At 35.8% G+C, this 14,187-nt stretch overlaps 1 long non-coding RNA gene across 1 annotated transcript; it reads right to left on the reverse strand.

The window, feature by feature from the left end:
* Positions 1–7,323: 7,323 nt before the first annotated feature.
* On the reverse strand, positions 7,324–11,875 carry LOC129348716 (uncharacterized). The gene is made up of 3 exons (XR_008601371.1): positions 11,411–11,875; positions 10,621–10,779; positions 7,324–9,699 (listed from the first exon to the last, which is right to left on the reverse strand). It is a non-coding gene; the product is annotated as an uncharacterized LOC129348716 (long non-coding RNA).
* Positions 11,876–14,187: the final 2,312 nt, after the last annotated feature.

Raw genomic sequence — 14,187 nt, forward strand, 5'->3', positions numbered from 1 at the left:
ACACAAATGGAAGCTGTGAAAGCAACTTACTGTAAATGATAAGCAGGGAGACAGACACTGGAGGATGTTGGAAACAAACAAGCTCAGCAGCTATGAGAAATAGGGAAAGTTAAAGAAATGGCTTGTAAGAATATGCCTAAAAAAATAGAGATTTCAAACTAAAACATTTGTGTGCTGCTTGAACAATCAAAGGGCAGAAACCACTTCTCAAACACAGAGCTATTTTCAAACTTCCCCTGAACAGTGTGGTTTAAGATAGGAAGATGTTGCTAATAAGGGGACTGAGGTCAGTAAATTGCAACTTTCAAATGGTGTAAACTCAGGAAATGATGTGGCATTTGTTCGATACACAAACTCAGTGTAACTTTAAAGATGACTGACTGCAAGGCCATGAGACAATTACCAAAATACGATCCTATCACCCTGCTTTGTATCTACAAAACTCCAAACTGATGCAGTACTCTGTAACCTAACTGGCTTCTGTCAACAATACACAGCTTGCTTATCTCCCTCATATCACTTGACACAGTGAGGACAACCGAATACTACTAGGAATTTCCCCATACAACATGCATGATAATATACCAGGGAGATAGAAGAGTAATGATGAAAGTGATGAAACCACTATCTAGACAAAAAGATATCTTTCCTTTCCATTTTTTTATCTCTACAAGTGGGAAGTGGAAAATTTCACTATTCCGTTGTCCACCAATGACTTAAGACACTTTCAGGGGGAATATATAACATACATTGTATTTAATATATATTTCTTGACCATCCAAGCCTCCTGGAGCTTAGTTCACTTTGGCCTCAGAGTGTGAAAGGGAAGAATGGAAGAGAGAACAACCCAGCAAAGGAATTTGGCATTGATAAGTCTTTGATAGGGCGACAACACATTAACAGACACGACAACCAGAGTTATGGTTGTAAGATAAAAAGCTAAACAATAAAAGCTCAGAAAGAAGTTGCAGTTTGCATAGTAACAAAGTGGAATTTGCTCTTCAAAATGACGCTATGCAGCATCAATGTAAGTCAAAGGTTGGCTAACTGTAGCTAACATTAGCATCACCTTAAGCTAATGGCAAACTAAAACCAGTGAGGCTGTACAAGACAACTTCCAAAATTACATTTTGAAAATCATGTGATTCATTGCTTAAAAAACTTAACTTTTATGTTTGTAAGAGAAACAATGATACATTTCTTTCATCAGAAGTTAATCTCACTTTAAGCAATGTCTTCATTGTAAAAAATCTAAATTTTTAAATCAGTTTTTTATTTTATTTTATCAACAGATTGCTGTTGTGACAGATATTCCCTATTCTGTTCATAAATTACGAATAACTAGTAACATCACAAGGAAAAAAATTATTTGCATGTCAAATCTAAAAAAAAGGTCAAAACTGTAAATGACAGATATAAAAAAAATTATTTTTACTAAATGTTCCTCTTCTTCTTTCTTTTAAAATTTTCACTGTAATATTACTCATTTTAATGTTTTTAAATCAGCAAAAAAATCACTGTTGAGAGAAAAATGGTGTATATGTAGGACTGAAAAATCTTTATCTGTTATTGTAAGGGTTGTACTTGTACATTTTCTGGGAAAATCTCATTAAAAATTCAATTTTCCAAAAATTTTACAAAAATCTGTGCTTTTACAAATAAGATTTGCATTGTGTGACCACTATTTAAAGCCACAAAAAACATTATTTACATTTTTTAAATTATTATTATTATCATTATTTTTAAGATTTAATTTTATAAATTTTTTTAATCTATTTTTTTTGTTTTTTTTACAGTGTTGGTAATGACCAAGGGTAAGAAATGTGGGTTGAAAAGGTCCCTATCTTGGTGAATGAAAAGAGACTCATAACTAGAATTTCACTGGTCACCAGGACATAAAAACTGCACGCAGAGAATATAGATTTCTATTTAGGATTCTTTAAATATACCTTATAGTGTCTCTGCTTTAGGAGCACACATGTTCTTCTAATATGTCAAAGCCATACAGATGACAGAGAACCTTCAAATTATGGTATTTACCCAGTCACAACAAATTGAACAATGCGCTTGATTAAACCTGATCTGGAACAAAGAAACAGGTTAAGTAATAGGAAGGTGGTTTTCTGTCATTATTCCTACTAAACAGATTATTATTTTTATCACAAAACAAGTCTCATCTATAAAATGATGACACAGACAAGTTTAAGGTCGGGACACCACAGGCAAACAACACAAAACAACCCGTATTTACATTTACACAGTATTTGCTATATTTGCATTTGGAAAAAGATGAGTAAAACCACAAAAGGAGGTGCCTGTTTAATATGATAATTTGTAAAAAAGGAGTAAGTTGAACAAGGTGAACAGAGTCCTTTGTACAGTACCAGCAGCACGTTTTGCCATGCATCAGGGCCTGCACATGCATTACGACAGAGGCAGTCTGTCAGGTGCCTCTCCGTGTTGTGGAAAGTCCTAATGGACACATTCTAAGGAGCCGGTTCCACGGCATTGCATGTCTGAAACTTATGTCGCATTTAGAGGTGTTGAAATCACTCAGTAAATATGCCACCATCTAGAACAGCCTGCAGCTGCTTGGTCCAGCTGTTAAAAGCCACAGTCAGAACCTTTATTAGTGATTACTATATGTAAATTACAGTCACAACCAATGTTCCCTCTAATTTTTCATGAGTGTGAGCAAACACACAAACTCCCTGAGTGTTCCTTGGACCACTGTGAACAACATCAGACGTGTGCACTGTGGTCACACCAGCATCACATCCATTCAAGTTACATGGTTCATTAAAAGAATCAAATTACAGCATTTACATTTCTGTTAAAACACTTTGTCAACAGGAGCCAGTTGAAGGCTGCAGTGATTTTAGTGACACTACAATGTATAAGAGTGAAGTTATTGAATATTTGTCTCTCTTTACTGTTGCAGCGGTTTTGCAAATTGCAGACGGACCCTGTTCACTCCATAGACACCAGTGTTATTCCTGTAGCTTGAAAGACAGCTACTTTTGATAAAACTGGGCTTGTAGCACATTGTCTGCCTTGTAACAATGGGAAAGAGGCACCGTTTATGTTTTGACAACCTATATCTAACGAGTTATTGATGCTGGAAGTCCGAATCTGTGAATATCTTTCCAACTTTACTGAACTTGGGGCCACTACCACCTAAGGAGTGATATATTTAATTTAGAAAAAAAGCATTTAGCCATACTTAAAGCTTTAAGTGCTTTATTAACACGGAACTAAAAATTTTGTATTGTTTTATTATCACAGGTTCTGTCTGAAAAGAGGTGGCGTCATTTTAAACAGTGAAATCAAACTAACAAAATGTAATGACCAACCAATGAGCAATACTGGATTCTGCAAAAACATAAACAACTTTTTAAAAAAAATCTAAATCTTATCTTAACACAGTTAATGTATTAACTTATTTATGTGTGTATGCATGTATTTATTGATTTATTTAGTACTGTTAACATATCAGAGTTCTGAGTGATTTTTTCTTAAGATAGGCAAAGGCCATTTATTGATTACATATAGGCTATTAAATGTTTATTTAAAAACTAAAAAGCATTTTTAAAAAAACAACTTAGGCATTTATTGAGTCACTGAAATACTGTAGAGTACAGACCACATCAGCATGATTATAAGCATCCTCTGGTAAATGAACAACCAGATACTGATGTCTCTCACCATATGGACTTCAGGAGATGACTGGGGGATGATAAACTGTGACCTACTGGTTGGGTTCTCTCTGTTCTCATGTTTCTTACATGTTTGTCCCCTGACAGCCAGGTCTTAATGTTTTTTGAGCAACACACCATACTATGATGTTTTTACAATGATGGTTCTACTATGAAACCAGTTTGACATGTTCAGGTGTTCTTTGTGTGAAAACTCAGAGATTTCAGGTATCAGAAGGTGGTTTTCAACTTTCTTTGTTAACTTTCTGCTTCAACTTTAAATTAAATTTCCTTCACTAACCCAGCCCTCTGGATTTCCAGTAAGCTGTGTTCCTATTGGCTGTCCAGGTGGCTGCTTGGTGTTATCAGGAACACCTGAGCAGCTTGGTGTTATCAGGAACACCTGAGCAGCTCAGTGTCTTCCTGCTTTGTTTAGCTGCATTCAAACATTTCCTCTGCTTCTCTCCACCACTGAACCGGGTTTGGCTCCATTGCTTTAGTTTGATCTTTAGACGTTGGCTTGCAGCTTCCAGCAGTAAAATCGTCTTTAATGTGTTTCTTGGTGTGTTTTAGGGCTTTGTACTGGATAGCTGTCTTGGTAAATGTGGTTCTTTAGCCACAGTTAGCACATGGTGCTAATGTGTGCAGTGATTAGTGGATTTGGTGCAGCTGAGTTGTGTCTTTATCTTGGCTGTAGTGAGTCTTCAGAGGTTTTTGGTCAGACACATTCTGTATTCTTGTTTGTGAACCAACGTTGGTTGTCCAGAAGGTAAGAGTTCCTGTCCTGATTCTCTGTTCTCAGAGGTTCTCTGGTAGGCTGCAGGAGACTTTAGCCTTTGGGTTGTGTTAGTTTGGTTTTTGTACGGTTTCATTTGGATGACTATCTTGAGGCTCCTCCATGTGGTTTAGTGAGGTTTTCTGCAACAGTTCTACAAAGCAACCTGCAGCAGAAGAGACTTTGAGAGTTTTTAGGAAGTTCTGGAGACCAAACTTTAGAGCAGCAGAAACATTTGTCAGCAGTTTGAGCAGGAGAAGGTGAGCTTCAGAGTAGAAATGAGATGGAAACCTTCTTGACCCGTGTGGTGAGGTCCTGTACCAAGAGTTTGAGCAAGTTGTGAAGAGTGTAGTTCTTTGGTCTGAAAGCACAAGAAGAGTCGACTCATTAAAGGAGAAAACAGAAGATATTGTTGGTTCTTCTGTCACTCTGCAATTTCCTTAGGCTGAATATTAAGTTTATATTTTAAATGATGTACCATGTGAGCCCAAGAAGACTTCAATAAACTCCCTCCATCCCCTGGACACAACATATTTTATTACCATGTTAAATCAATTTTTTTGCCTGTTTTTGAGTTTTAATCATAGTTTTAGCATAGTTTTTTCTCTTTGCTTGTTTAGTTTTGTCATCTGTGTGAAAGGTGCTAAACAAATAAAGTTGAATTGATAAACTGAATAATTGACTAACTCATGATTGTGACAACAGAAGTATTTTCATTGTGATTTAAGGGTTTGTTTCATTTTTAAGGTTGGGGTTAAAATCTTGACAGAAAAAAAAGATTAAAGAAATAAACTACAGTAAAAAAGCAATTAAATCAAAGGAAAAAAACATTTAATATAATAAAACTTTTAAAAAGAAAATTAAACATTAAATACAATTAAATTATATTAGACAAAATATTTAATTAGATAATTAAATGGAAGATACAAAGCATGTAATTATGAAATTAAACAAAAAATTTTAAACAAAAATATTAAACATTAAAGATGAAATATTTTAGATAATTAAACATTTAAAAAATACAATTAAACAAGAATATTACACATTTAGAAAAATACAAAACATTTAATTAGATTATTAAACCTTTAAAAGTCAAAACATTTAATTAAAAAATTAAATGTTTAATTAGAAAATTAAATCTTAAAGACAATAAAACTCTAAATAGGAATTACACAGAAAATACAATGAAGCATTAAAAAAGAAAATTAAACATTAAAAGGTGGTAAAACATTTAAAAAGAAAAACCTTAACAAAGATTTAATCGAAAAATTAAACATTGGGAAAGAAAAGGAAATTTTTGAAACAAGCCGATAAAACATTTGAAAAAACAACAATTAAACATTAAAAAGACAAAACATTTCGAAATCAGATCAGACATTAGAACAGAATAAAATCTGAGAAAAGAGCAAAACTAAACATTTAAGACAAATCAAACTAAAGATAAAACCTTTGAAAGGGCACCAGTTAAACTTTAGAAGATCAAATTAAACAGAAGAGACAATAAAATGATCAAAAGAGCAACAACAGATAAAGGTCTTAAAGCGTTTTCTAGTCTGAAATGAAAACATCAAGTTGTTTCTTCAAACATTTCCTCTTTCTATGTTCTTGGTTTGATTGTGGACAGATTTACTAAGAACTCATTTCAGAAAACTGATTTCCAGATAAAGTCTACTAGAGGTTGAAGGCATCGGTCAAACTAATGTTACCTTCTGATCTCCACAAACTGTGCTGTTCAGTGAAGAGAATCAAAGTTTGTTCAGGATTTCTAAAAAACCCACAGGTAAAAGTCTGAGAAGAACTCAGATGGATGATCTAAATGTGAAATCAAGACTCATGGTCACAAGTTTTAAGGCTTCTGTTAACCATAAAGTTCAAACTAACAGAGAAGTACTGAGAAACTTTTAAGATTTCAGTCCTCAGACTGTCTGAAGGTTCAAACTAACAGAGAAGTACTCAAGAACCTTTAGGTTTTCAGTCCTCAGACTGTCGAAAGGTTCAAACTAACAGAGAACTACTGAGGAACTTTTAAAATTTCAGCTCTCAGACTGTGGAAAGGTTCAAACTAACAGAGAAGTACTGAGAAACTTTTAAGATTTCAGTCCTCAGACTGTCTGAAGGTTCAAACTAACAGAGAACTACTGAGGAACGTCGAAGATATCAGTCCTTGGACTGTGTGAAAGTTCAATCCAACAGAGAACTACTGTGGGACTTAGAAAATTTCAGCCCTCAGACTGTGTGAAAGCTCAGGTCCTGAGGACTCGGGAGGTGTGGAGGCTTGGAAAGTCTTGGAACTGAGGGTTCCACCCTCCAGCACAAAGGCCGAAGTCCAGCCTCCTCAGAAAAACGGTGGAGTCGAGACTCAAGTTAAAAAAAAAACTCGGAAATGACAAAAAATAGATGATAAATGCGCAAAAAAAAGAAGAATTAGTATCTGAGCGAATAGCTCAGGAGGATAAGAAGAGAGACTACAGAGTGGAGGGTCGCAGGTTCAAGACCCACCACCGGCACTCTTCTTTCTTTGTCTTTGTCAGGATTTTGATAAAACTTAAGAAGGGTCTGGTCTTGAACCAGCGACCTGCAGCTCCATAGGCAAATCCTTAACTCACTGAGCTACAGATCAGATAAAAAGAAATAATTTCGTCGTCCCTTTGGCATCGTAGTTCCTGAAGTGACCTCATGGGCAGAACCAAGGCGGAGTCTGGGTGGAGTCAGGGCGGAGAGTAGGCGGGGAGGTGGGTGGCGGCCTCCCCCCTCTACTCCCCCACCTCCCCCCACCGCCCACCACACCTTCCCCCGCCCGACAAGTTCTTCGAGTCTCGATGACTTCCTCGAGTCTCGACAGGTTTTCCCGAGTTTCTGGAGTTTCCACGAGGTCGGAGGCAGAACAAGTTGTCATGAAGAGGTGTTGAAGTCGGTCAGGATGGACTGACTTTTTACAGTGACTAGAAGGACGACGACTAGAAGAGCAGGTCTTTAACCACCATCCATAAAATCCATGGAGTCGCTCCAGAGAAATGAAGGGAGGTCAACTTTTATCAACCTCCATCCAGATGTTCAACTTCATATCTTTACTTGGAGATTTTTAGCACCACAAACCTTGAGTATCACACTTTATTATCCTTTATTAGGACTTTCATGGAATCCACCAGCAGATTTAGTTTTTGTTGAGACATTTTATTCTTGTTGTCGTGGGACTGCAGTATTTAAAACTGTTCCTTCTATTTGACCTCATGTTTATTAGTTGTAGTGGAGAAAGTTTGAATTGTCAATTAGTCTCTTGAAAACTAAATAATAAATTGGATTAGTCAAGAGGCTTAAATTTCTTACTTTGTCATATTTTAAATATGACAAAAAAAATATAAAAATAAAGCATCTTGAGACAATTTGACGTGTAATTGGCATTATATGAATAAAATTGAATTAAAATTGTATGTATCTTGTAATGTTGGAGTAATTCAGCCATATATGTTGGAAAACACATTTTCTTTGTCCATTAATCTGTCGTTTTCTCCAGTAATTCATTTCTTGTTTTGGTTTATAAAATATCAAACCCAAATATATTCAGTTTACTGTCATAAAAACCAAAAAGATTTACATTCATGATGCAGGAATCAGGCAGTTTTTCACTTTTTTATCTTAGTTTAGTCAGAAAGATAGTTGATAATGTGTGAATTGTTGCAGCTTGTGAGCCGTAGAAGGTTTTAATCTTTGGGGCCGAGTGTCAGAAAACATTTAGAAACCAACATCAACAAAGCACTCAACAAAGGGAAATCCAACTTTTGCGTGACAATGTCTAATTAAAGGACATTAATTTCCAATGTAAATGTGTGATATTCATCCTCTGGAGCTTTCTCTTCACATCGTCTTCCACCTGGACTGCTTTGGTCGGGAGCATGTGCAACAAACATTTGAAAAACTGCACTTTAACATCAATGAATGACACTGAAGTTTAATCTCTACATAAATGAGACTGAGTCTGGATGTGCTGCTCTTTCATTACCTCCTAAGTTTAGGGAAAGTTAAAACAAAAGAGGACAGTTCAGTTAAGACTTGAGAATGAGCTTATTTTGAACAAACATCTCAGACTTTCTGAGCTTCAGCACCTATAGCAAGATATTTTAACAAGTAACTCAAGCGATCCAGAAGTTGGAGAGAGTTAGCTTTAGCTGAGCCAAAGAACATGTGGGACGCTAACCTAGCAAACATTTCAGACTTTTCTCTGTGAATTCTGAGAAATAATTTCCTATTTAATGACAGAGCTACACATCTTAACTCAGTCTCATGAAAACAGACTCTAATTCAGTGTCATCCATCCATATTAAAGTGCAGTTACCCAAAATGTTTGTTGCATGAGCTCCAACAAAACCTGTCCAGGTAGAAGGCCACTTTGACAAACAGGAAGTGGAAGATTCCAAGCCGATTTATAGAAGGGGGAACTGGACTGTACTAAGTGTGGTCGAGTATAGAGGGGTGTTTTGTGGGTTTTTAAGGCTGATAATGATTATTAGTGAGACATTTGGAGTAGATATTCATTTGCAGTAAATGAAAGTATTTAAAATCTTGAGTTAAACTTAGAAGAACACAAACTCTAACAGAAAACTCTGTTGATACGTTTTTGTTTACAGATGTTAAGTTAAAGGAGTTTTATTCGTTACGTATAACCAATCAAATCACTCCAGAAGACAGAGCGACCACAGGTAGATAAAAGTTCAGAGCCAAAGTAGCACCATTTTTAAATGTATTTATTACCGTAAATCAGTAAAAACTAAAATACTGATAATCAGTAAATCAGTCAGCCCACAATTACTACAATTCTACAATGTATGTCTCTTTCCTTTGACTTGTTATTTGTACAATATACGATGTATATGATGGTGTTTTTTCATACCAAAGGCTATACTATGATGTTTTCTAAGAGACATACGATGCTACTCTGTTTGTTCTGGCCCTGGGCTGCTGCACTCCTCCTCTGTTGTTTTCTGTATTGTACTCAGCTGCATGCCTTCGTCCACCCGGCCTCCGTTGACTCGTCCTGCCTGCCGTCTCTGGAGCTGAAGCTGGATTGGAACAGACCAAAGTACAGTCCAATCACGATGCCAGCTGCCTCTCAAAAGGCTCCTTCATCTGGCAGGTGGCGGAACTTCTTCTGAGGGGAAGCTGAGCTGGCCCGGCAGAACTTTGGAGATGTGTTCCAGTGGTTGGTGGATGTGTGGGGAGATAGAGAGGGACCTTTGAATTGTTCACAAAGGAAAACAGGGAACCCATTGGTAGTTTTAGTTTAGGCTGCTACTGCGGTGTGTTTTTGGGTTTTAAGAGGTGAACAGGAAGAGTTTTTTTTCGTATTGATTATCTTTTACTTTGTTCCTGGTTGGAATGCCCATCAATGTCAACATTAGGTTCACTTTTAGTTCTGTTTATTTATTTTTATTTTACTAACACCCATTTGTTTTGTAACCCCCTCACATGTGTTGTTGTAAACTTACTCTTTCAAATAAATTCTCATCTAACCCTCTGGAAACCAGTGTTTGGAAAGTTTTTGTGTTGCTCCTCACCTACTGACAGCTGTGGACTAAAGGCTATACTGTGACGTTTTTAGAGCGACATGCTATACTATGATGTTTGTTGGGCGACACGCTATACTATAGGCTTTTTTAATTGACATATTACTGTGACTTTATTTTGCTTTAGTTTTTGTTTTTTTAGCAACATATAAGAATTTGAACAGTTTTAAAAGTTACTATACTTTTACTTGTGCAATGAAATTATTATTCTATGGCATTTTTTAGATGACATATTATACTCTGTTTTCTTGAATTACATACTATTTTGACAATATACTGCACTATGACATTTTTTGAACCACATATCATACATGACAATTTTAGGCAACATCCTATCATTTTGAACCACATAATAATCTATGTTTTGTTTTTTTTTCTTGCCAACATGCTGTACTATGAACTACAGGCCATACTATGTTATTCTTGAGTAAAGCATACTATACTTTGACATTTTCTGAACTACATCCTATACTATGGCGTTATACACAGAGTGCTTTGGTTACATGTTGATTTATAATCTAGATTTTTTTCTGTTTTGTTTTTTGACAGGATTACCACAGACCTGATTGTGAACACCGTTGACACCCACCTCAGGGAGACGCTGCCTAAGATCTCAAGGCTGCTTGGTCGTGGTCTTTCTGGCACGTACTCTTCCAAGATGAGCCGGGAAGTTTAACACTGATGGAATGACACCAGGTCTAAGCCGACAAACTTCCAATTCCTCCTCAACCCATAGTCTCTGGGAAACCTACATGGAGTAAGAAAAGTAGACAGAGAAGTAATTAAGTCTGTACACAACATATTAAAAAAGAAATCATGCTAATAAATTAAGTACAAAGAACCGAATTAGCCAATATACTGGAGACCAGAGCTATTTAATTTGATAAGTATAACCTTGTTTAGTAACATTTCAATTATTTGAGAGCAATCCTAAAGAACTGCCTGTAATCCCAATCATAAAATGGGTTTGGAGGAAGAACCTAGATGGTAATCTGGATATACATGAGTTAGGCTTTATAACTACTATTGGTAGTGTTGGTGGTAGTAATAGCAATGTGACTACTACTAGTAGTAGTGGTAGTACATTAACTACTGCTGCTGATACTGGCACTGCTACTACAACTTGTAATACTATTACAAATGCTGATACTACTTCTACGACTCTAACAGCTGTTTATACTACTACTGCTGCTTGTACTTTTAGTATTACTACTACTGCTTGTACAACTATACTACAGCTACTATTAATCGTCTGGTATTTGGTTGTCAAGCTGCTAGCTCGCCTTAGCGTTTTGCTAGTGGCTAACTAGTTAGCTCTCATAGACTGGAAGCTCTCAACAAGATTTCATAATGAAAAAAGAGCCAAAAACTATTCTTACCTATGAAAAGTCATTCCAAGTTTCCTTATCTCAATCGTACGACGCAGTGTGTAAATGTATGCAGCACAGTGAGCCGGCATACTTCTTGTTTCCGTTTTCACGTCTACATCAACCGAATGCACTGAAACTTTGCCCCCAGTGGCTTAGCCTCGCAGTAGCACGCAGCTCAAAGGGGGCGTGTCCTATCTACTGATTCATATCTATGACAACAAAGGTGGCTGCACATAAGGACGCCTGACGTTGATTAGCTGCGTAAATACCATTATATACAGTCTATGGTAAATACGTATGTGAATCGCATCATTGGCTGCAGCAGCCAGTCACCGGTCACTCACTGACTCACACTGAAAAATAGCACAGAATGAATTATGTGTTTACTTTTATTTACAATTTAGGTTGGTAGTGGTCACAACCCTGAAATGAGAATTGATCCCTTTATGCTACAGATTGCAATTGCAAGCAACACTCATAAATCTGTTTTATCCCAGAGGAAAACCTAAATAATACTATCCTTTAATGAGTAGTACATTACTTTGTCTAGATGCTGCATGCACTTCACTTTTTGGGTAACAATAAATTAGTATACACTGTAAAAAAAAAAAAAAGGTGTTTTTTTGACAATTTTTAACAATTTTTAAACAAATGAAACAATTTTAGTAGAATTTCTATTATTGTGTTTCCCCATTTTGTGAAAATACAGATGACAAATAACAATTTTCTTTTTGTTGACTTTAAAAAAAAGAAAAAAAACAGGCCAAAGCTTTAAATAGTCTGCATACAATTGTGCATTTTTACAAATAGTACTTCATTCTTTTACAGTGTGACCATAAAATTACAGCATTTTAGTCTAAATCAGATGAAAAAAAACATTATTTTACAGATGCTTGCTGCTACTTGAAAGTTTATATATATTCAGGACTGAAGAATGGTAAGTATTTTTTAACTGTTCTTTTACAGAGTTTCTTAATTTTCTTAAATTGCAAATAACGTCTCCTAAAATCAAAGACAGAGGTATATATTTGACTGCTGAATATAAAAGAAACACGTGAAATCAGAAAATAATGTCCACATCAAAACTCTATATTTTTACAAATAGCAAATCATGACTGTAAATAGGATTGAAAAATGCTAAATCTTTTTTTTTACTGTTGTTTATTTTTTGTCTTTGTCTTACAATAGGTAAAATACATATAATATCTAGTAAAATCACCAAAACATAGACATTTGCATATTGACTAGAAAAAACAGGAGAAAATTAAATAATGTCTACATCAAAAATCTATAATTGAACAAATAATAGTTGGTTCTTTTACAATTATTCTGCTTTACTGTATTTAAATCAGTTAAAAATGTCATTAGTTTACAGATATTTGCTGCTATTTTTACAGTTTTAACAGTTTTTGAATGGTACAGTAGTCCACTGTTTTTTAAATGTTATTTCTGTCACCCTTGCTGCCAGATTTTCTTTTTCATTTGCTATAGCTACTGTTGAGTATTCACTATAAAGCTGAAATTTTTACTTTTATGCATGTTGTAACTCTCTAAGGTGCAACAGTAACTGAGATGAACCACGGAAATGATGGCAGAAAGATTGTTGTAGACAACAGAGTGTGAGAAAGCCTGCAGTTTGACTTTGTGGTGTGAAATCTCACCATAGCTGCTCTATTTATAACACTTCACCACGACTGTCAGGCACCGCAGGTGAGATCTGTTTACAAGAGTGGCAGAATATTGAATAGCATCTAGACTTACAGTAAACGCGTATGTAGTTTATGACACACTATTACAGAGATGGATAACACTGCAGTAATTAAACCATTGTACATTCCAGGTTCCAGCTTTTCCAGATTACAGGTTTGACTGCTTCACAATCATTAAATAAATTGATTTTCACCATGCCCATCTAGCTACTTATAGGACAGAAGTTTGCTTTCCTCTTGAGGATTTTGAGAACGTCATGTTGAACTTATTAAATACGTATGGGAAGTTATCACAAATGTGTGCCAAAATCAATGCAGAAGCCACTAGCGAGACAATAAGAACTATAAATGAGTACAGATGAGCTGCACCAGTGCTTCCTCCATCATCTCCAGTTGGTACAAAACAGATGTTCGACTCACTATTGTACTAAAATGACTACACTTGCCCATTATTGCTCACTTTTGTGGCCTTAAATGGCCTCTTTCCTAAGTACATATCTGGTATGACCCTCTGGACCACTGAGATATTGCACATGAGCTCTGCTGGTTACTCTCAGACCGCAGTTTTTGGTAAAAGGTGTAAAAGGCTTTTAGAATAGCTTCCGCAAACGCATCTGGATGTCCTTTTTTAAGTTCTTGAAGATGCTTCCTCTTTCATCCTAGAGGCTTTTTCAGTTCTGTTTTTGCCATTAGAGCCTTCACACTATGGACCTCTCTGCCTACTGAACTCAAAAACACTAAGAATGCAGTTTTGTAAAAAAAAATCTCTTATTGAAAGCTTTTGGAACCGTTTGCTAGATGGTTGCATCTGTCCTTTCTTCCATTTATTATTCCACTTTATTGTCTTTACTTCCTCTGTGCTCATGTCCTTTAGTTTTATTCTCATTTTATCTTGTATGGTTATATTTGTGAGCAAAGCACTATATGAATAAAATGAATTTTAAGTGTTTTAACAGTGAGACAAACTCCAGATGACACAGGTACTAGCAAAACTCTAATGGTGGACATCAGTAGCATCAACACTGTTGAGCAAGCACTGATATTATACAATAAATTAATTTTAATTGATTAACTATA

This window comes from Amphiprion ocellaris, chromosome 4 (assembly GCF_022539595.1).
Source record: "Amphiprion ocellaris isolate individual 3 ecotype Okinawa chromosome 4, ASM2253959v1, whole genome shotgun sequence".
Lineage (NCBI taxonomy): Eukaryota > Metazoa > Chordata > Actinopteri > Pomacentridae > Amphiprion > Amphiprion ocellaris.